At 44.0% G+C, this 20,651-nt stretch overlaps 1 protein-coding gene across 3 annotated transcripts in view; it reads left to right on the forward strand.

Annotated features, from left to right (window-relative positions):
• Positions 1–12,685: 12,685 nt before the first annotated feature.
• The window catches only part of myo1b (myosin IB), a 263,983-nt gene continuing 256,017 nt past the window's right edge, over positions 12,686–20,651 (forward strand). For all 3 annotated transcript variants that reach the window (XM_078404126.1, XM_078404124.1, XM_078404125.1), the window contains exon 1: positions 12,686–12,833. The gene's annotated coding sequence lies outside the window, so the exon portion shown is untranslated. The remainder of the gene's footprint in view (positions 12,834–20,651) is intronic.

The following is a 20,651-nucleotide window of genomic DNA, read 5'->3' on the forward strand; positions in this document are numbered from 1 at the left end:
GGTAAACACCCAGGTACTTATAAGAGTCCACTCTCTCAATGTCCGTTCCCTGGATGTTCACCGGTGTCGAGGGGGCATGGATGTGCCTGCGGAAGTCCACCACCATCTCCCTGGTTTTCCCCGCGATGATCTGGAGGCGGTTCCGCTGGCACCAGTCCACAAAGTCCTGGGTCAGTTCTCTGTACGCCCTGTCATCGTCATCTGCGATGAGGCTGACGATGGCAGAGTCGCCAGAGAACTTTGGCAGATAACAGTTGGCTGAGCTGTGCATGAAGTCCGCAGTGTACAGGGTGAACAGGAAAGGAACTAAAACGGTTCCCTGCGGAGCCCCTGTACTGCAGACCACCATGTCAGAAACGCAGATCTAACAGATGTGCAAGGAAATACATTGCCATGATGACTTTCATCACCATAGCAGATTGTTCCTACTAAAAAAAATGGCAAGTAAGACTGTAGAAGGCAGCAAAGTGAGACTGTTCATTATCATAGGTTTTACTTTCCACCGTTTTTATCAATTAATCTCTTGCATTCCACCTCAACCTAAACATTTCCTTTCTGTCCCTTCTTCCCATCACAATTTTCTCTGCTTCAACCTGAACAATTCATTCTATTTTATTGTTGAAGAACACTGCTTGACCTGCTGACGAATCCCAGAATACTAATTTTTTGTTTCTGAAACCTTCTCTGTAATCCAGTGTTGTGTATTATTGGCAGTCTTTTAACCCTTCTCATGGGTAGTGAGTATATGTAAGCAGGCAGACTTTAACATCAGCACACCTGTATGAGCACATTCCTGAACAAATGGAATAAGCGACGTTTTGGGTCGACACTATTCTTCCATTACATATTCCTTTTCTCTGGATAGGCTGCCTGACCCAATGAGTTACTCCAGCATTTTTTGTCTATCTTTGGTGTGAACTGGCATCTGCAGTTCCTTCCTACACATTATATTACAGTGTCTGGATACAGCAAACAGAAGTATAAAACACAGTTGGTGTCCATGTCTGACTTGGCAGTTGGAGGTTGCAGAACAGCTATGCACTGGTGGCCAACTTTGTTGTACATATTACCACTTGCCTTATCCTCACTTAGAACTGAGATGAGGAAAAACTTTTTCAGTCAGAGAGTTGTGAATCTGTGGAACTCTTTGCCTCAGAAGGCAGTGGAGGCCAATTCTCTGAATGCATTCAAGAGAGAGCTAGATAGAGCTCTTAAGGATAGCGGAGTCAGGGGGTATGGGGAGAAGGCAGGAACGGGGTACTGATTGAGAATGATCAGCCATGATCACATTGAATGGCGGTGCTGGCTCAAAGGGCCAAATGGCCTCCTCCTGCACCTATTGTCTATTGTCTATTGTCTATTGTCACATAGCAATCAAATATTGAAGTTCATATTTCCAAAGATGTCAGATAGGTGAAAGTAGGTTGTTCCATATATGTTAGGTATAAATAAAGATATCTCACTATTGCCAATTCAGCCAATAGTACTTCAATTATTCCTTAATATTTATGCAGCAGCGTTTTATCTCAGCTTTTGCTAAAAATCTGTTCAAAATGTGCAAATGAGTTATGATTGGTAAGTAACTGACATAAAATAAATAAGCACATTATTTCATGCTCATGTTTATAGCATGACATGTTTCTAAAATATACCTAGTATTAGATCCACTGAAGGTTCTCCAATTGTCTTCAATGTTGAAGTAGTAACACAAAAGATTTATTTAGCTTTCCTCCATGCAAAGCTGATAGCTCAATAGCTATTCACGTAATTGTACAGACTGACAGAGCAGAAGGAAGTTTTTTGGAACGCTGATCCTTTCTAATTCTGGACATTAATTGCTTTCCAGAATCTTTCAAAAATTCTCCATGCCTTTTAAAAATTCTTGTAAAATCAGATTCCACCACTTTCTCAGATTTCTGTGACAAAATTTCTCCTTATTGCCACGTTAGTATTTCTGTCAATTCTTTAAAATCCATTACTTCTGGTTATTGTAGGAAAATAACTGCAGCTGTTGGTACAAATCGAAGGTATCACAAAATGCTGGAGTAACACAGCAGGTCAGGCAGCATCTAGGAGGGAGGGAATGGGTGACGTTTCGGGTCGGGACCCTTCTTCAGACTGAAGAAGGGTCTCGACCCGAAACGTCACCCATTCCCTCTTTCCTAGATGCTGCCTGACCTGCTGAGTTACTCCAGCATTTTGTGATAACCTTCGGTTATTTATTCCTTGCCAGAGGAAATAGATCTGATCTATCAAAGCACTTAATGATTTTCAACACCTCCATTGAGGAGGACAGTGCCAGTTTCCCTCATTTCTTTACATGGTTGAGTTTATTTATTGTGGCATACCTCATCTGTTCTCTCCTCAAAGCCTTGCCATCATTCACAAAATATTGTGTCCAGCTATGCACAGAAAATACCTTTGATCAGAACAAACCTAAAATTTATAAAAGCTCAACATAAATTTACTCCTTCTGTGTTTAATGGTGTTGTGGTATTATCCAATACTTCTTATTCACCTATCACCTTAAGAGGTATTTATTCACAAAATGCTGGAGTAACTCAGCAGGTCAGGCAGCATCTCGGGAGGGAAGGAATGGGCGACGTTTCAGGTCGAGACCCTTCTTCAGACTGGTCAGGGGGGCGGGACAAAGGAAGGATATAGGTGGAGACAGGAAGATAGAGGGAGATCTGGGAAGGGGGAGGGGAAGAGAGGGACAGAGGAACTATCTAAAGCTCCCTCTCTGTGATTTCTCCTGCCCTCATTACTCTTATACTACCACCTTAAGAGATTCGGGATTACACATCTACAGGTCACTTTGTTCTTCAATTATGCTCAAAATAGTATGGCTTAAATTATACCGCCTTTCCAATTTGCTTGTCCAAATGAGAATTAATTCAATCATCAACAATAGTCTTTTGTAGTTTTCCTACCACTGACGGTGACGATTCTTATTCTGTTATAACCATAAAGATTAAGCTACATTCACAGCCGTCAGTTGCAAAGTTGCAGATGCTTCATGAATACAATCTGCAGTTTCCATAAATGTTTAATCTGCAATTTGAAAGACGCAAGACCTAAAAATATCAAAAAAATTGCAAGAACTCTAAATGTGATCACTGTCTATGAGGCCAAAATTGGCATTGTATTCCTTGAAGTAGTTTTCACATAACCACAACCAATGTAAACTCCCAGCTGTTGCAAGATAGGAGAAAATAACACTGAGGTAGGGCAGTGCAGGGGCAACAACGCAGGCCATGGGAACAATAGGTCACATATAGTCATGATGCACTGCCAAATGTATTCGGCAGATGGGATTTAAAAATACATTGGCGGTTATCCAATGTGAATGTAAAAGAATGAGCGATGAAAAAAAAATATATAACAGTTCCTGCAAAAATCTTACATTTAGTATTATTATTATTAGCGTTACAATATTTTACTGTAAATCTTTTAAACTCCATTACAGTATATGCTGCCTTGCAGTGCTTACAGGGCGGCACAGTGGCGCACCGGTAAAGTTGCTGCTTTACAGCACTTACAGCGCCATTGACCCAGGTTCGATCCCGACGATGGGTGCTGACTGTACGGAGTTTGTACGTTCTCCCCATGACCATGGGGGGTTTCTCCAAGACCTTTGGTTTCCTCCCACACTCCAAAGACAGGTTTGTAGGTTAATTGGCTTGGTATAAATGTGAATTGTCCCTAGTGTGTGTAAGATAGTGTTAACATGCGGGGGTGACAGGTTGGTGCGGACTCGATGGGCCGAAGGGCCTGTTTCTGCAATGTATCTCTAAACTAAAGTAAACTAAGAACATTAATTAATTCAACGTATCTGCAGTCATCATTACAGCCATATGGTGAATCAAGTTCAAATTTGGATATGATTGGGACACAAGATGTAAGATAACAGATCAACTATAAATTATTTGCTCAGATCTTGTCTATTCCACTTACTTTACATTCATTTATTTCAGTGTGGCCGGCAATTCAGCTTAAAAGTCACATTTTAATTTTTTTATCATACCAAGAAAACAAAAATGTAGGAAATTGTTGGCATGGAGTTTACCTAATGTAAATTCAAGAAAACAAGATTAGAAGTGCGTGTTTTAAATTCCATTATAAATTGTATACATACAAAAAATAAACAATAAGATTAAATAACTAAAACTATTTATTAAAATTAAAATGGGACACAGCATCAGTAACTGAAATGTACCTATCTTTTTTATAATGGTCGTAAAAATCTTACATTTTGCATTTTTGTTATCATTCATCACCCTTGTTTATTGTAAATTATCTTAACTGTATTGCATTAAACAATTAAAAAATTTAACTGCAGACATGATTGTAGCTTTATTGGAGAACTGGGTTAAAATTTAAATTTAACATGGACATAAAGTGAAAACTAACAGATTGACCAATATCGATTCATTCAAGTCTTGTTTTATTCTTCATTTACTTGTTATTCCATGTAACTGGGTCTGGAATTACACACAAAATACTCCGCGCTACACCATTAGCAGATTACAGAGAAAAATAATGTAGAAGGAGACGCATCATTACTCTGGCATCAAAATGCGTGAATATAACGAGAGGCAGTTCATGAGAGAAGTTGAATATAAAGAGTTAATGGAGTTAATGTATCAGGTTGATGACTGCTCATCATTATTGGGGAAAGTGAGACAACAAACATTTCACACAGTCTGAAGAAGGGTCTCCACCCTAGACACCCATTCTTTCTCTCCAGAGATGCTGTCTGACCCGCTGAGTTACTCCAGCATTTTGTGTCTACTGTGTCTTCAGTGTAAACTAGCATCTGCAGTTCCTTCCTACACATTTCACAGAGTGGAGATAGACACAAAAAGCTGGAGTAACCTCGCGTTTCCCTTTCCCCTGACTCGGTCTGAAGAAGGATCTTGACCCAAAATGTTACGTATTCCTTTTCTCCAAAGATGCTGTTTGACCCACTATGAGTTACTCCAGCTTTTTGTGTCTATCTTCGGTTTGAACCAGGATCTGCAGTTCCTTCCGACAATTTTCACAGAGTGGGGTGGGAATGAAGAGGACAAAGGGATTACCTATGAAAGGATGGAGACCGAGAGATCCAGATGATACAGATTCTGTTTGTGCTGTCAGAAATAAAGTGGGGAAGGCCTGTTTTTCATTGTTGATCTGATTGAGGAAAGTAAGTCTGGAATTCTCTGCCTCAGAAGGCAGTGGAGGCCAATTCTCTGAATGCATTCAAGAGAGAGCTGGATAGAGCTCTTAAGGATAGCGGAGTCAGGGGGTATGGGGAGAAGGCAGGAACGGGGTACTGATTGAGAATGATCAGCCATGATCACATTGAATGGCGGTGCTGGCTCGAAGGGCCGAATGGCCTCCTCCTGCACCTATTGTCTATTGTCTATTGTCTGAGGAGGAAGTGTTGGAATGCTGAAAGTGGAGGGTTGACATTCTAATGGTGGCATTTCTTTGAAGGTAGTAAAGGATACAGTGGAAAATCCAACGAATGTAGAAGCTGATGGGGTGGAAGGTGAAGAGATTGAGGACGCTATCACTACTTTACCTGGGATGAGTGGGAGAGAGAGAGGAAATGCAGGTGTAGAACAGATACAGTTGAAAACCCCATGGGGAAGAAAAAACCATGGTTATGACGAAAGGGACCATTCCCTTTGTGACTCTTTGGCTCACACCCCACCTTCACTGCCCCTATTTCTCAGGATACCTTACCAAGCTTAAACAGAAGGGTCAAGGTCTGCCTTTTATCTCTTTATTACCACCATCCAGCAGCCTAAACACTCCTTGCAGGTCAAGCTGCAATGTTCCCAGTTTAACCGACCGAATTTGGTCTCCGCTAGATTGGAGAAACCAACACAAATTGGGTGAAATTTAAAACTCTATTCAGTCGGCTGTGGCTGAACTTGAACTTCCATTTGCCTGTCCCTTTAATTCTCCAGTCCACTCCCATGCTGACCTCTATGTCTTTGGCACGGTGGCGCAGCGGTAGAGTTGCTGCCTTACAGCGATTGCAGCGCCGGAGACTCAGGTTCGATCCTGACTACGGGTGCTGTCTGTATGGAGTTTGTACGTTATCCCCGTGACCTGCGTGGGTTTTCTCCGAGATCTTCGGTTTCCTCCCACACTCCAAAGACGTACAGGTATGTAGGTTAATTGACTGGGTAAATGTACAAATTGTCCCTAGTGTGTGTAGGATAGTGTTAATGTGCGGGGATCACTGGGCGGCGCGGACTCGGTGGGCCGAAGGGCCTGTTTCCACGCTGTATCTCTAAATCTAAAAAAATCTAACAAAGTTACAACAAACCAATCTTTCCAGTTAGTGTTAGCACCGGCCATTTCTAACGTGAAATCAATAACCTGTAACATGAACTCAATTTTTCTCTCCCCACAGATGCTGCTTAATCTCCAGTAATAGCTTTAATTTCAGACTTCCAACAAATGATGAATGGATCATACAGTCCCAGCATATTTTCTCATTCATCGCCTTCTATTTATATTTCCTCCGGGCCAACAGCTATGGTTAAAAAAAGCGTTCTCACTCTCTCTCTCAGAAAGGATCAATGGCATTTGTGTCCTCTGGATTCCATTAATATCCATCCAGTCACGGGCATGCCCATTGGAGCGTTCATTCCCTCTTCCATGCAACTGAAAACATGTGTGAAAAGGAACTGCAGATGCGGGTTTATACCAAAGATAGACACAAAGTGCTGGAGTAACTCAACAGGTCAGGCAACATCTCTGGAGAAAAAGAACGGGTGAAGTTTTGGGTCAGGATAGTTTGGGGTCTGAAGAAAAGTCACAACCCAAAATGTCACCCATCCTTTTTCACTGCCTGATCCGCTGAGTTACCCCAGCATTTTGTGTCTATCTTCAACTTAAAACATGCTTGTTTCCTCACTTTTCCCAATAATAATGGAAGATCATGATCTTTTTCATTGGTTTTCTCTTTCTACTTGCTATTTCCAATATCTGCTGTTTCTATTTCAGATTTCCCATATCAGCAATCTTTTGCTTTTAGAACAAATGAATGGGAACATGTTTTAGACTTCTATTTACTAGAAATCCAACTGAGAATCAATACAATTAAGAGCTAAACTAGGGAATTGAAAGTAGAATTAGAGTACGGTGCCATTTTAATCAATCAAAAACTGTGTAGAAGCATCTCAATGCTGACATTGGAAAGCTTTTCGGAATGTTCCTGATTTTCTACGGAACTATTTTCACAGGAAAACCCTAATTGACTCATATCTAGATAGTGAAACACAGCAAGCAAGTGACCCAAAAGTGAGGTATGATGGAGGTAGCAAAGTTAAATTTTTTTTTAAGTTTTAAAATACTAAATGATAATTAAATTCTGAAAGGAAGAGATTAATGTTTGTGCCAGGAGGTTTAAATGTTTGAGTTGAGTTTGAGTTTAGTTTATTGCCATGTGTACCGAGGCATTGTGAAAAGCTTTTGTTGCGTGCTAACCAGTAGGCGGAAAGACAATACATGATTACAATCGAGCAGTTCACAGTGCACAGATACACGATATGGGTAATAATGTGAATAACATTCAGTGCAAGAAATGCGTAGTAGTTGTTAAACTTGATGCAAACACACATTCACGTTTCATAACATACCAAGAATCTCAGCACTGTTCTGATGAAGAGATACTGTCAGAAAGACAGTGGACTCAATCAGCAATTCCGTGGTTTTCGATTTAACTACAATGTCCAATTGCTGGACTTTGCTGTCTGATTCATGTTTCCCTGCGAAAATCCAGGAGATTTCAAATCTGATGTTCACTGTTTTTGATTTTATTGGAGAATGAAGTTTTGCTAAACCAACCAAAGGAATCAAAGCTTACTGAAACTATTTATACTTCTGATAAATTGTGACAGTGCAAACAAATGGAACATCTAAAAGCCATTTTTCTTCTTTTACAATGACAACAATAATTCATGTTTAATGCTTACAAGCTCCAAATTCAACATCCAACAGTGTTGTATTAATACCGCATTTATTTTCTCTTTTTTTTGTTTAACGTTTCAAAAGCAATAAAATGCTAAATGAAAGGTCACATTCCCTTATTCCTTCAAGTGGTAAATTGAAGTTGAATATTCTACTATTTATTCCTTTCAAAATTACTTATTTACGGACGTCCTATTACACTCACCGCCTCTTGTACATGCTTACCTGTTCGACAAATAGCATCCTTACAACAAAACAGATTTCTACTGATTGTACTTTTAACAACCAATACGTTTTTGACATTATCGCAGTACCTCAGAAGCTGTTCCGGCAATGTCCAGTGGGTGGTGCTTTTACTCCAGAATCGGATCATTCGCCCTCTATTGTTCAGCATTTTAATAAGGTACTCGACAAAGTGGAGCCGTTTGGCCCAAACCTCTCCTGCATTGATGCAGCACCCTGTCCTCCCCCCCCCCTCCTCTCTTCTCAACCCCCCCTCCCTTCTCCCCCACTCCCCCCTCCCCTCCTTTTAAACTTAAAAATGTGAATAACTTTAAAAATATAACACCGATTTCAATAAAACTACTTGCATTATCACTAAAGTGACAATGGTGAGTAAGGTGGGCCTAAAATTGTGGCGCTATCGTGTACCGTTTGGGCTGAAGTTCAGTCACAAACAAGATAACAAACGAGAGTTTTAGTATATAGATGGGATAAGAAAATAACTGCAGATGCTGGTACAAATCGAAGATATTTATTCACAAAATGCTGGAGTAACTCAGCAGGTCAGGCAGCATCTCTGGAGAGAAGGAATGGGTGACGTTTCGGGTCGAGACTATTCTTCAGTATATAGATGGGAATAATTTGTTCCTATAGATATAAAGAGTAGGTGTTCCAATTTAAAATCTGTCTTACACTACTATGAATCAAAACAATCTGTTGATATATGGTTTAAACAGTGTGAACACTATCCATTATCTGCAGGGTGTGTGGTATTCATCATCTAAACAGGCGGTGATTTATTCTTGCTTTGATGTAGGGAAAGCATATGTTTTCCCATTACTTTATTAATGCTTAATGGCTGTCGGTTTACGATCCTGTCCAGAAGGCCCTCATCATGCCTAAAGCACATTTAGGCAAGGATCAGACAGACGCCTTGCCTCTAAAGGCCAGCATTCGTGTGCGACCTATCCCCCCTCAAAGTGCCCTGGAAGCAAAGTGAATTGTGTTTTCGGGTCGGGTCTTGAGTAGCAAGAGTGTGAAAGGTTACCAACAGGATAGCGAAGCTGAGTTCGAGGGTCAGCCACGAACTTATTCAATGATGAGGGAGGCTGTGTGTGATGAATGGCCTCTCTTTGCTCCTAGTTTGCAAACTGGCGTGCACAGTCAAATACTGATCAGCTTTTCATTCTGTGGAACTGGAGCAGTCCCACGCCTGCCGGGCATAAACAGCTTGTTAAGGGCCCCTCCCCCTGCTTTCTCACCAGCTGGCGGACTTGCCTTGTCTTCTCGGCATTACTATATGTGTGTGTGTTAGTGTTAGAAGCAACAGCCTGCTTAAGTTTCTTAAAACTGAAATAACTGGAAAATGAACCGCAGTTATTCTTTGCCCAGTTATGACAATCTACGACAATCTAAGCCGCGTACAGAGCATTATTGTAAACCAATTCAAGGACATTAACAAGGACTTAAACCCTGATCTCCATGCATCCCGACACAATGGTCAGGGTGAGGACCAGGATAACCTTGCCTTAAAACAAGAAGGAGATCTACGCGATAAGAGGACACGCTTCGTTTTATTTACAAGCAATTTATCGAATAACAGTACGATAGACTGATTCACCGAGAAAATACAACTTTCATGTTTCTCGGTATAACTTTTAATTTGATTAAATAATTTCCTCCATCTTCTGGAGAACCCCTACTGTTTCTGCAATGCTTTCAATTACGTAAGACATCGCATTATGCGAGAGAGGGACATTGGTTCCAGCCACAAACCACGTAATATCAGTATCTGGTGAAAGATTCTCTACTGGAAATTGTACTTCTTTCAGTCAGGGGCGCAGCAGCTCCGGTTCATCTGGTACACTTAAAGCCTGCACTGTTTAGATTAAATATGGAGACGTGGGATTGTCGATTGGTCGTTTGCAAATGCAACTGACTGGCACAGCATATAATTTGGTGAAGATAGACACAAAAGGCTGGAGTAACTCAGCATCTCTGGAGAAAAGGAATGGCTGATGTTTGGTGACTTTTAGTTATTTAGTGATTTCGGCGGCTGGTGCTGTCGTGTGAAATCTCCCAATTCGAGCAAGGCGTTCTGTGACAATCTCTCACGTTGGCATTGAGTGAGAGATGCACATTGCTACCGTTCTCTAAGAGGGAATGTTTGATACACTGCTGTGTACAGTGCGTGTGGCGATGCCGGGCCGCACTGTTAACCAGGGTCATTGCATCGGGTCAGTTTTAGATTGAAAGAGAAGAGTGCTAGATAACAAAGGGACGCTCACAGGGATTTAAAACTGGTGGCAAAGTCGCCGCCGGCTCTCACAAAGTACGGTTTGCAAACGTAGTAATTCCAACCCCTACAAAACTCTGCACATCATTGGTACCGTATTTCTTCAAAACAAGGGCATTAAAATTTTACAGCCCACTCACTGGTTTTAACATTCTCAAAATATGCCAATGTAAAAATGTGCGATGCCACAGGATAGAATTTCAAAACGCAGGACTTCAAAATGTGTGAACTGGTTGTTTCGAATAATATAGGCCAGTGCTGTACTATCTGCGGTTGCATGTGTGTTAGTTTCATCGGATGTACCACAAAACGACAATCGCATCGTGGAATTGTTTATTTGTGTTTATCTAAACTACAAGAGCGAATATTTCCGTGATGAAACCCCAAAGCGTACCAGGCTCCAACCACGACGAAATTAGGCAACCTACTAAGAAACTGGAATAAACTAAACGGAACTGCCGTTGGCTGCCTTTCACGGCGTGGTTTTACAACTCGCTAAGACCCAGTTCTGTGTCTGAAGAAGGGTCTCAACCGCAAACGTCACCTCATCCTTTTCACCAAAGACCCACTGAGTTACTCCAACTTTTTGTGTCTATCCTCGGTTTAAACCAGCATCAGTAGTTCCTTCCTACACACTCGAAGGTATTTATTCACAAAATGCTGGAGTTACTCAGCAGGTCAGGCAGCACGCATCTCAGGAGAGAAGGAATGGGTGACGTTTCGGGTCGAGACCCTTCTTCAGTCTGAAGAAGGGTCTCGACCCGAAACGTCACCCATTCCTGTACACAGCAGTGTACACACGCACTGTACACAGCAGTGTATCAAACATTCCCTCTTAGAGAACGGTAGCAGTGTGTATCACTCACTCAATGCTGGAGTAACTCAGCAGGTCAGGCAGGCAGCATCTCAGGAGAGATGGAATGGGTGACGTTTCGGGTCGAGACCCTTCTTCAGTCTGAAGAAAGGTCTCGACCCGAAACGTCACCCAATCCTTCTCTCCTGAGATGCTGCCTGACCTGCTGAGTTACTCCAGCATTTTGTGAATAAATACCTTCGATTTGTACCAGCATCTGCAGTTATTTTCTTATACTTCCTACACACTCAGTGTCTGGTTTGGCCTCTGGTGCCTCCGAACAGCCATTTGGACACCGATATTTCAATTAACCGTTAGGAGTGGTGGTGGTTTGTGGGGGTGGGTGGTTTGTGGGGGTGGGTGGGTGGGTGGGGGGGAGGGAGGAGGGAGCACAACGCCTTTCTGCTCTCTCTCAGAAGAGACCCTGTGTGAATACACAAGATCGGGTTTTACTGTTATGTCACGGGCACACGGTCTGTTAACATTCACCGTTGGAGTTTGAGGGTCAGAGATGTCAAAGATGGGGCAACTATTGGAAGCAACTATTAGAAAACACACAAAGGAATCCTATTTCAGGGAGTAATCAGCACAGGAAGCAAGGGCAGAAAATTGGCCGGGAGAGGGGGGAGGGGGAATCCTGTATCTGGACACTGTGTCTGAAGAAGGGCCTCGACCCGAAATGTCACCCATCCCTTCTCTCCAGAGATGCTGCCTGACCTGCTGAGTTACTCCAGCATTTTGTGTCTATCTTCGGTTTAAACCAGAATCTGCAGTTCCTTCCTACACATCTGAACACTCTCTGTGAACGGCTTGATGGTATTCTTGTATAGTCTTTTCGTTGACTGGATTGCACTGGAAAAGCTTTTCACTGTACCTCGGTACACGTGACAATAACAAATTAAACTAAACTAAACTGAGGAAGGGTCTCGACCCGAAACGTCACCCAGCATTAATGGAGAGATACTCCAGCACTTTATGTCCTTCAAAGGTTGTGGAGGCTTTGGGATGTTCTCTAAAGGTTGTATAAACCCTATTTAAATGGGGGTTTTTTTCCCCTGGTGTTCTGCACTGTTCCTTCGCAATGTTTAGGTTCCCCGTTGTTTATTAACCTTCAGCGCCGACTTGTCCCACTTCTCTTTCCTATGTGCTCCGTCTCCTTGCCTGTCTGGAGACCGAGAGGCTGCGTGTAGCCTCTACACTTTCACCTGGAGCGGTGCTGTGCGCCGGCGGAGGGAGGGAGGCAGGCGAGAGCAGAAGGTGAAAGCCGAGAGTCCACACCCAGTCCCGCCCCGCTCTGGGTCTGACAGAGGCTGACTCAGCTACGTTTTGGGAGGTGGGAGGAGAACTAACAGTAGGAGGAGGCGGTGGCTGTGGCACCAGAGATCCTGCTCCCCAGCCATTGTCCTCACTTCACGGTGGCAGCGCCGTGTCCACTAAGGAAAGGAAAGGAAAGGGGCCAGATTCTCACACAACAGCCTCGCTGAGAAGGTAATCGCGTTTCCTCTTATTTTGGTGTTGTCGCGCTCTCGTTAAAACTGAGCATCTGGGTGGCGAAAGAAACCTATGAAAAAAATAAACTTTCTTCCCCCCCCCCCCAAAAAAAAAAAATCCATTAAGGGATATTAAATTAAAACGAGGTAGAGAGATCTGGTTTTGAAACTTCTTGAAACATTAAAATGTCACCTGGAAAGAGGTCGCTGATTTCCTGGGGGTGGGGGGGTTGTTAAATGGGCTGAGTGATTAGTTAGTAACCGCAGATGTGCAGGAAGGGACTGGTTTAAAACCGAAGATGAACATGAAATGTTGGAGTAACTCAGCGGGACAGGCAGCATCTCTGGAGTTGCTGAAGATGTCCAGCATGTTTATTGAGCATACGGTCTCGTTGACAGTACAGCGTGGATAGCAGCTGGGGTCTGATTTCGCTCAACTTTTGTTTTGTTATCTCTCTGCCTTTTATTTTGTGTCCAGTTAGTGTTAGAAGCATTTCGCCCCGTTTCTCATCGGCACAAATGCACAGCGGGCAGTGCGTGTCAACAACAGCCACTGTAGATTTGCCCTCTCACCTTGGTTAAGTTTTAACCTCCGCTCTTAAACCCCGGTTGTTGTGTGAAATGTACAGTTGTTTCCCCCCAAATGAAAGGGGTGAAGCTGCGGCCTCATTAATGCGAGTCAGATGTGATTGAAAGCAGATGGATTCTAGTTTCTTTCTTTGACCTCCCTCAACCCCTCCGCTCCTTTCATCCCCCGCATGTTTATGCTGTTGGGTAATCTGATGAGCGGAAATTGCCAAGTTTTTTTGCTTTGCTGTTCACCCTGTCTAGCCTTCATTTACGCGTTTCCCCCCTCCCAGTTCCCCGGACTGAAGTCCGTTTCCCAGGTTTGTGAGCGTCCGGGTTGCCCTGCGTTGACTCTGGTTCTCTGCTGCCTGGGTGCAGCTTTGGATCATGTCATGTGCACGCCGCCCTGCCCCAGCTGGTTGTGTGGTCAAACCACCAGGCGACACAGAAGTATCAATTGACAGCTCGAAACTAACAAGGGCTTGACCTGCCTGCAACGCGAAGGACGAAGCTTGAAATTCAATTGTGATTGATTATTTTAAGACAGGGTTTAAAAATCAGCGAACTCAATAGACAATGGGTGCAGGAGGAGGCCATTCGGCCCTTCGAGCCAGCACCACCATTCAATGTGATCATGGCTGATCATTCTCAATCAGTACCCCGTTCCTGCCTTCTCTCCATACCCCCTGACTCCGCTGTCTTTAAGAACTCTATCTAACTCTCTCTTGAATGCATTCAGAGAACTGGCCTCCACTGCCTTCTGAGGCAGAGAATTCCACAGATTCACAACTCTCTGACTAAAAAAGTTCAGAACTTAAAAGAGAACTCACCACTAGGACTCTGATCAGGTCATAAGGAATAGGAGTAGAATTGGGCCATTCGGCCCATCAAGCCTGCTCCAACATTCAGCCATGGCTGTGCGGGAAAGAACTGCAGATGCTGGTAGACACAAAATCGAAGGTAGACACAAAATGCTGGAGTAACTCAGCGGGACGGGCAGCATCTCTGGAGAGAAGGAATGGGTGACGTTTCGGGTCGAGACCCTTCTTCAATCATGGCTGATGTTTCTCTCACTCTAAACCCCATTCTCCTGCCTTCTCCCCATAACTTCTGACGCCTCTCCTCCTTCCCGCTCCAGAAATAACGGATGGCAAGGAAGTGCGGTGTTTGGGCATCAGGTGAAGACCGGAGACGCTGGTCAATCTCTGCATCTCGCGTAGACAATAGACAATAAATAGGAGCAGGAGGAGGCCATTCGGCCCTTCGAGCCAGCACCACCATTCAATGTGATCATGGCTGATCATTCTCAATCAGTACCCCGTTCCTGCCTTCTCCCCATACCCCCTGACCGCTATCCTTAAGAGCTCTATCTAGCTCTCTCTTGAATGCATTCAGAGAATTGGCCTCCACTGCCTTCTGAGGCAGAGAATTCCACAGATTCACAACTCTCTGACAGAAAAAGTTTTTCCTCATCTCAGTTCTAAATGGCCTACCCCTTATTCTTAAACTGTGGCCCCTTGTTCTGGACTCCCCCAACATTGGGAACATGTTTCCTGCCTCTGACGTGTCCAACCCCTTAATAATCCTATACGTTTCGATAAGCGCGTACCCTGGGAACCCGGGGCTCAGCACTTACTCCCTCCCTCCTGCATTTCTGCAAAGTCAAGCCCTTGCTGGCACGGTGTGGGGTCCGCTCTCACCCCTCCCCTCTCCCCGGGTGCTGAATCAGCGAAACGCGTTGCCAGAAACCACTGAGCGGGAGGAGCTAACCTGTATGATGTCAACTTTCCTTTACCCTTGCAAACTGAAGCCAGCTGGCGCACGTTAAACACACTGTCGCTTCTGCAAAGGTGAAAGTGAAAGGGGATGTTAGAAAGAAACGGCAGGGGCAGGCAGCATCTGCGAGGAGATGTGTGGTAGGGAGGGACTGCAGATGCCGGTTTACGCCGAGGATAGGCACAAGATGCTGGAGTAAACTCAGCGGGACAGGCAGCATCTCTGGAGAGAAGGAATGGGCGACGTTTCGGGTTGGGAGGGACCCTTCTCCACAGATGCTGCCTGTCCCGCTGAGTTACTTCAGCATTTTGTGTCTACTGTGTGGAGATGGATAGAAACATAGAAAATAGGTGCAGGAGTAGGCCATTCGGCCCTTCGAGCCCTTCAATATGATCATGGCTGATCATCCAACTCAGTATCCCGTACCTGCCTTCTCTCCATACCCCCTGATCCCTTTAGCCACAAGGGCCACATCTAACTCCCTCTTAAATATAGCCAATGAACAGGCCTCAACTACCTTCTGTGGCAGAGAATGGACAGTGCCTGAAGTCGGCTATCATTGTTCCGGTGCCGAAAAAAGCAAAGATCTCCAACCTGAACGACTACCGCCCGGTTGCCCTAACGCCGATAGTCATGAAGTGCTTTGAGAGGCTGGTCCTCTCACACATCAAATCCAGCATCCCTGACTCACTAGACCCACATCAATTTGCATACAGGGCAAATAGATCCACAGAGGACGCCATCTCTCTGGCTCTTCACACTGTCCTGACTCACCTAGAGAGACAGGGCACGTATGTGAGGATGCTATTCATAGACTATAGCTCTGCCTTCAACACGGTCATCCCCACCAAGCTCATCACCAAACTCCACCAGCTAGGCCTCAGCTCGTCATTATGTGACTGGATCCTGGACTTCCTGCTGGAACGACCGCAGGCAGTGAGAATGGGCCCGCACCTGTCCTCCACTATCACCCTGAGTACCGGCACACCACAGGGCTGTGTTCTGAGCCCCATGCTCTACTCCCTCTTCACACACGACTGTGTTCCTGCATTCGACACCAACACCATTGTCAAGTTTGCAGATGACACAACGGTGATCGGGCTGATCACCAACGGGGATGAAACAAACTATAGAGCGGAGGTGCAGAACCTGGCGGACTGGTGCTCGGATAACAACCTGTCCCTAAATACCACCAAGACCAAGGAGCTGATCATCAACTTCCGTAGGTCACATAACGGGGAATATGCCTCGATCTCTATCAATGGGGACAGTGTGGAGAGAGTGTCCAGCTTCAAGTTTCTGGGCACTCACATTTCGGAGGACCTAACATGGTCCAATAACACTGCTGCGCTAGTCAAGAAGGCACAACAAAGACTGTTCTACTTAAGAACACTGAAAAAGTCTGGTCTACCCCAACAGCTGCTGACGACCTTCTACCGCTGCACCATAGAGAGCATCCTAACGCATGGCATCCCTGTGTGGTACCTCAGCTGCACGGAGGCAGAAAGGAAAGCTCTACAGCGGGTAGTCCATAGAGCTCAGAGGGCCATCGGAACACAGCTACCAGACTTGGAGGGCATCTACAACACACGATGCCTCAGAAAAGCCACCAGCATCCACAAAGACTCTTCACACCCCTGCAACAGTCTGTTCGAACTCCTTCCATCAGGCAGACGATACAAGGCCTTCTATGCCCGCACCTCCAGACTCAGGAACAGCTTCATCCCCAGGGCCATAGCTGCTATGAACCGGTCCTGCTGAGTCGGATGGCCACAACGCATAGATCAACTTGCACTTTACCCTGTCCAAAACTGTTACAACTGTTTCGTTTCGTTGGGTTGCTGCTGTCTAAATTACCTAAATTATTGCATCGTATGGGAGGCGCATTCCCAATCTCGTTGTACCTCTGGGTACAATGACAATAAAAATATATTGTATTGTATTGTATTGTATTGTGCTTGCATTTCAGGTCCACGGTTTTTCCGATGAAAGTTGGTCGTTTTTCTCCCCTTTCCCCATAACCTATTCTGACCCTCTCCCTATGTATTTTAAGTCGACTGGTTTGTTAGCAACCGTAGAGTTGCTTAACATGATCACCAGTGTTTATTGAACAAACTATCTCATTGCCAGTCCAATGAAGATAGGAGCAGCGATCTGATTTATCTCAACTTTTTTGTTGTTGTCATCTCCCTGCCTTTCTGGTCGTGTAAAGATTAGGTGTAAGAGTTATTTCCCCCTTTCCAACCCTTAGCGCAGATGTGCATTTTTCACATGTTTTTGTTTTAATTCACACGATAAAACAAAGTGGCATCTTGAAGATGTCCCTGGGACTTTCATCAACATTACTCAAACAGATTATCTGCTCATTATCACGTTGCTCTTTTCCGATGGGCGATTGTGTGCAAATTGTTTGCCTTACGTCATTGGTTCCAAATCATTTTCAACCATCCTGAGGTCATAAAAATGATTGTGTTTTTTTTTTACCGAGATGCTTCCTCTGTTCAGATTAGTACTTTGGTAAAAGAGGATGGTATGTATTTTTGTGAGACACAAGGTGTCACTAATCTGGGTGGACTCAAGAGCCTTTGCCCCAGTATATAATCGCCACAGAAAGCAGTGGAGGCAAAGTCAGTGGATATATTTAAGGGAGAGATTGATGGATTCTTAATTAGTAAGGGTGTCAGAGATAACGGGGAGAAGGCACGAGAATGGGGTTCGGAGGGAGAGATAGATCAGCTATGATTGAAAGACAGAGTAGACTTGATGGGCCAAATGGCCAGATTTGAGTTTAGGAGCAAGGAGGTCCTACTGTAGTTGTTCAGGGCCCTGGTGGGATCGCACCTGGAGTATTATGTGCAATTTTGGTCTCCTAATTTGAGGAGGGACATTCTTGCTATTGAGGGAGTGCAGCGTAGGTTCACTAGGTTAATTCTTGGGGTGGCGGGACTGACGTATAATGAAAGAATGGGTTGACTGGGCTTGTATTCACTGGAGTTTAGAAGGATGAGAGGGGATCTTATAGAAACAAAATTCTTAGAGGATTGGACAGGGTAGATGCAGGAAAAATGTTCCCGATGTTGGGGGAGTCCAGAACCAGTGGTCACAGTTTAAGAATAAGGGGTAGGCCATTTAGGACTGAGATGAGGAAAAACTTTTTCACCCAGAGAGTTGTGAATCTGTGGAATTCTCTGCCACAGAAGGCAGTGGAAGCCAATTCACAGGATGTTTTGAAGAGAGAGTTAGATTCAGCTCTTAGGGCTAAGGGAATCAAGGGATATGGGGAAAAAGCCAGAACAGGGTACTGATTTTGGATGATCAGCCATGGTCATATTGAATGGCAGTGCCGGCTCGAAGGGCCGAATGGCCTACTCCTGCACCTATTTTCTATGTTTTCTATGTTTCTACTATCACTAATGATCTTATTATAATTGTTGTCAAATACATATATTTTAAAAGAACATATGTTCTTTCTTCCCGTGGGTGAAAAAGCTTGGATGTTGTCAAAATCTTTTGTATGCGCCCATATTTCCTTCATAAAATAAGGAAAGGAGGATTACATTTATCCTCATTCACTTTCTCCCATTGTCGGCAGAAATCACTGCCTCCCAAAATTGAACCAAAATGGCTGCTGTTCATGAAGTTATAATCAGGTGTCTCTGTAAACACGACTCCTTTTCAGGGACATTGAATTTCCATTCTACTTGTTGAACATAGAGGTATATGGCAGTCTGGCCTGGTGTATAACACAGAGATAGACACAAAAAGCTGGAGTAACTCAGCGGGTCAGACAGCATCTCTGGAGGTGATGTTTCCGGTCGAGACCCTTCTTCAGACTGAGACTGAAACATGGGGAATTGCACAAATGTGGCCTAACCAAAGTCCTATAAAGTTGCAACATCGACGAATGCAAGCTCACCAAATGCTGAATAAAGTTTTTCAAAGTTATTTGTTCTTTCCTTCATCGCTTCCAGTTGTGCTCAATGAAAATGCTCTTCCTTTTCTCTAAATGTTTTTCAGGCAACAATTAATGATTCGGGGAACCTATTCCCTAACATCCAGCATGAATTTGCTCGGTAGATATGCAATCAGAAGCCAGGGAGATTCACCAGTGTGCAGTCTTTGCCTCTGGAGAAACAGTGGGGATGCATTTATCACCTCCCTGAAGTCATTTCTGAGATTCAGTGCTCATTAATATGGGGAATTAGAGCACAAACCTACTGCCTACCACTCTGTGACACAGCACAAAGAAGAATAAATAAGATGTGTCTGTACATGAGCCCGGGAATACGTTTAGTTATACTTGTGAAGCACTGTTATTTAAGTTAATGTATTAGACGTTACTTGACATAACATGTCTCTGAAAATCCATATCTAGTCCTTATCTTTCAATAGACAATAGGTGAAGGAGGAGGCCATTCAGCCCTTCGAGACAGCACCACCATTCAATGTGATCATGGCTGATCATTCTCAATCAGTACCCCGTTCCTGCTATCCTTAAGAGCTCTATCTAGCTCCCTCTTGAATGCATTCAGAGAATTGGCCTCCACTGCCTTCTGAGGCAGAGAATTCCACAGATTCACAACTCGCTGACTGAAAAAGTTTTTCCTCATCTCAGTTCTAAATGGCCTACCCCTTATTCTTAAACTGTGGCCCCTTGTTCTGGACTCCCCCAACATTGGGAACATGTTTCCTGCCTCTACCGTGTCCAACCCCTTAATAATCTTATACGTTTCGATAAGATCCCCTCTCATCCTTCTAAATTCTAGTGTATACAAGCCTAGTCGCTCCAGTCTTTCAACATTTCAGTTGTGCTACCATGCTTATCCGTTACCAATATGCATTGTTGCCATTTTATCAACAATGATGAAAGTCCAATGCATTTCCTGTACCATCAAATGGCCTCAGTATAGCCATGTATATAGGAAGGATCTGCAGATGCTGGTTTACACCGAAGGTAGACACATAATGCTGGAGTAACTCAGCGGGAGAGGCAGCATCTCTGGATTGAACCCATTCCTTCCATCCAGAGATGCTCGTTACTCCAGCATTGTGTGTCTATCTTTAGTGTAGCTATATCAGATTCATTATTTTCTCAGCGAAACTTGCATATGATATTTATTACTGAATGTAGATGGCCACATGATGTAGCAACAGTCTCATGAGGCAATTTCCAATGTAGAATTAACTGACTAGCGTGCAGCCTCTCAGGGATAAACACAGCGGTTAGTGGCAGATTGCTGTAAGGTGATAGCTGGCCATGTGATCAAAAATCTGAGTCACTAGCAGTAATTCACAGCACTATTGGCCATATTTTGTTTAGATTGGCTCCCTGTTTTACCATGAGGGGCAGACCCACTTTCTTAATTTCTTCCCTATTTCATTACGTATAATCACAATTTGTGTTCACTGGCCTTGCAGGGACTAAGAACACCATAGAGCAAGAAAATGGAGACTCTAATGATGTGGAACTTGA

Source organism: Rhinoraja longicauda, chromosome 8 (assembly GCF_053455715.1).
Source record: "Rhinoraja longicauda isolate Sanriku21f chromosome 8, sRhiLon1.1, whole genome shotgun sequence".
Taxonomy (NCBI): Eukaryota; Metazoa; Chordata; class Chondrichthyes; order Rajiformes; family Arhynchobatidae; genus Rhinoraja; species Rhinoraja longicauda.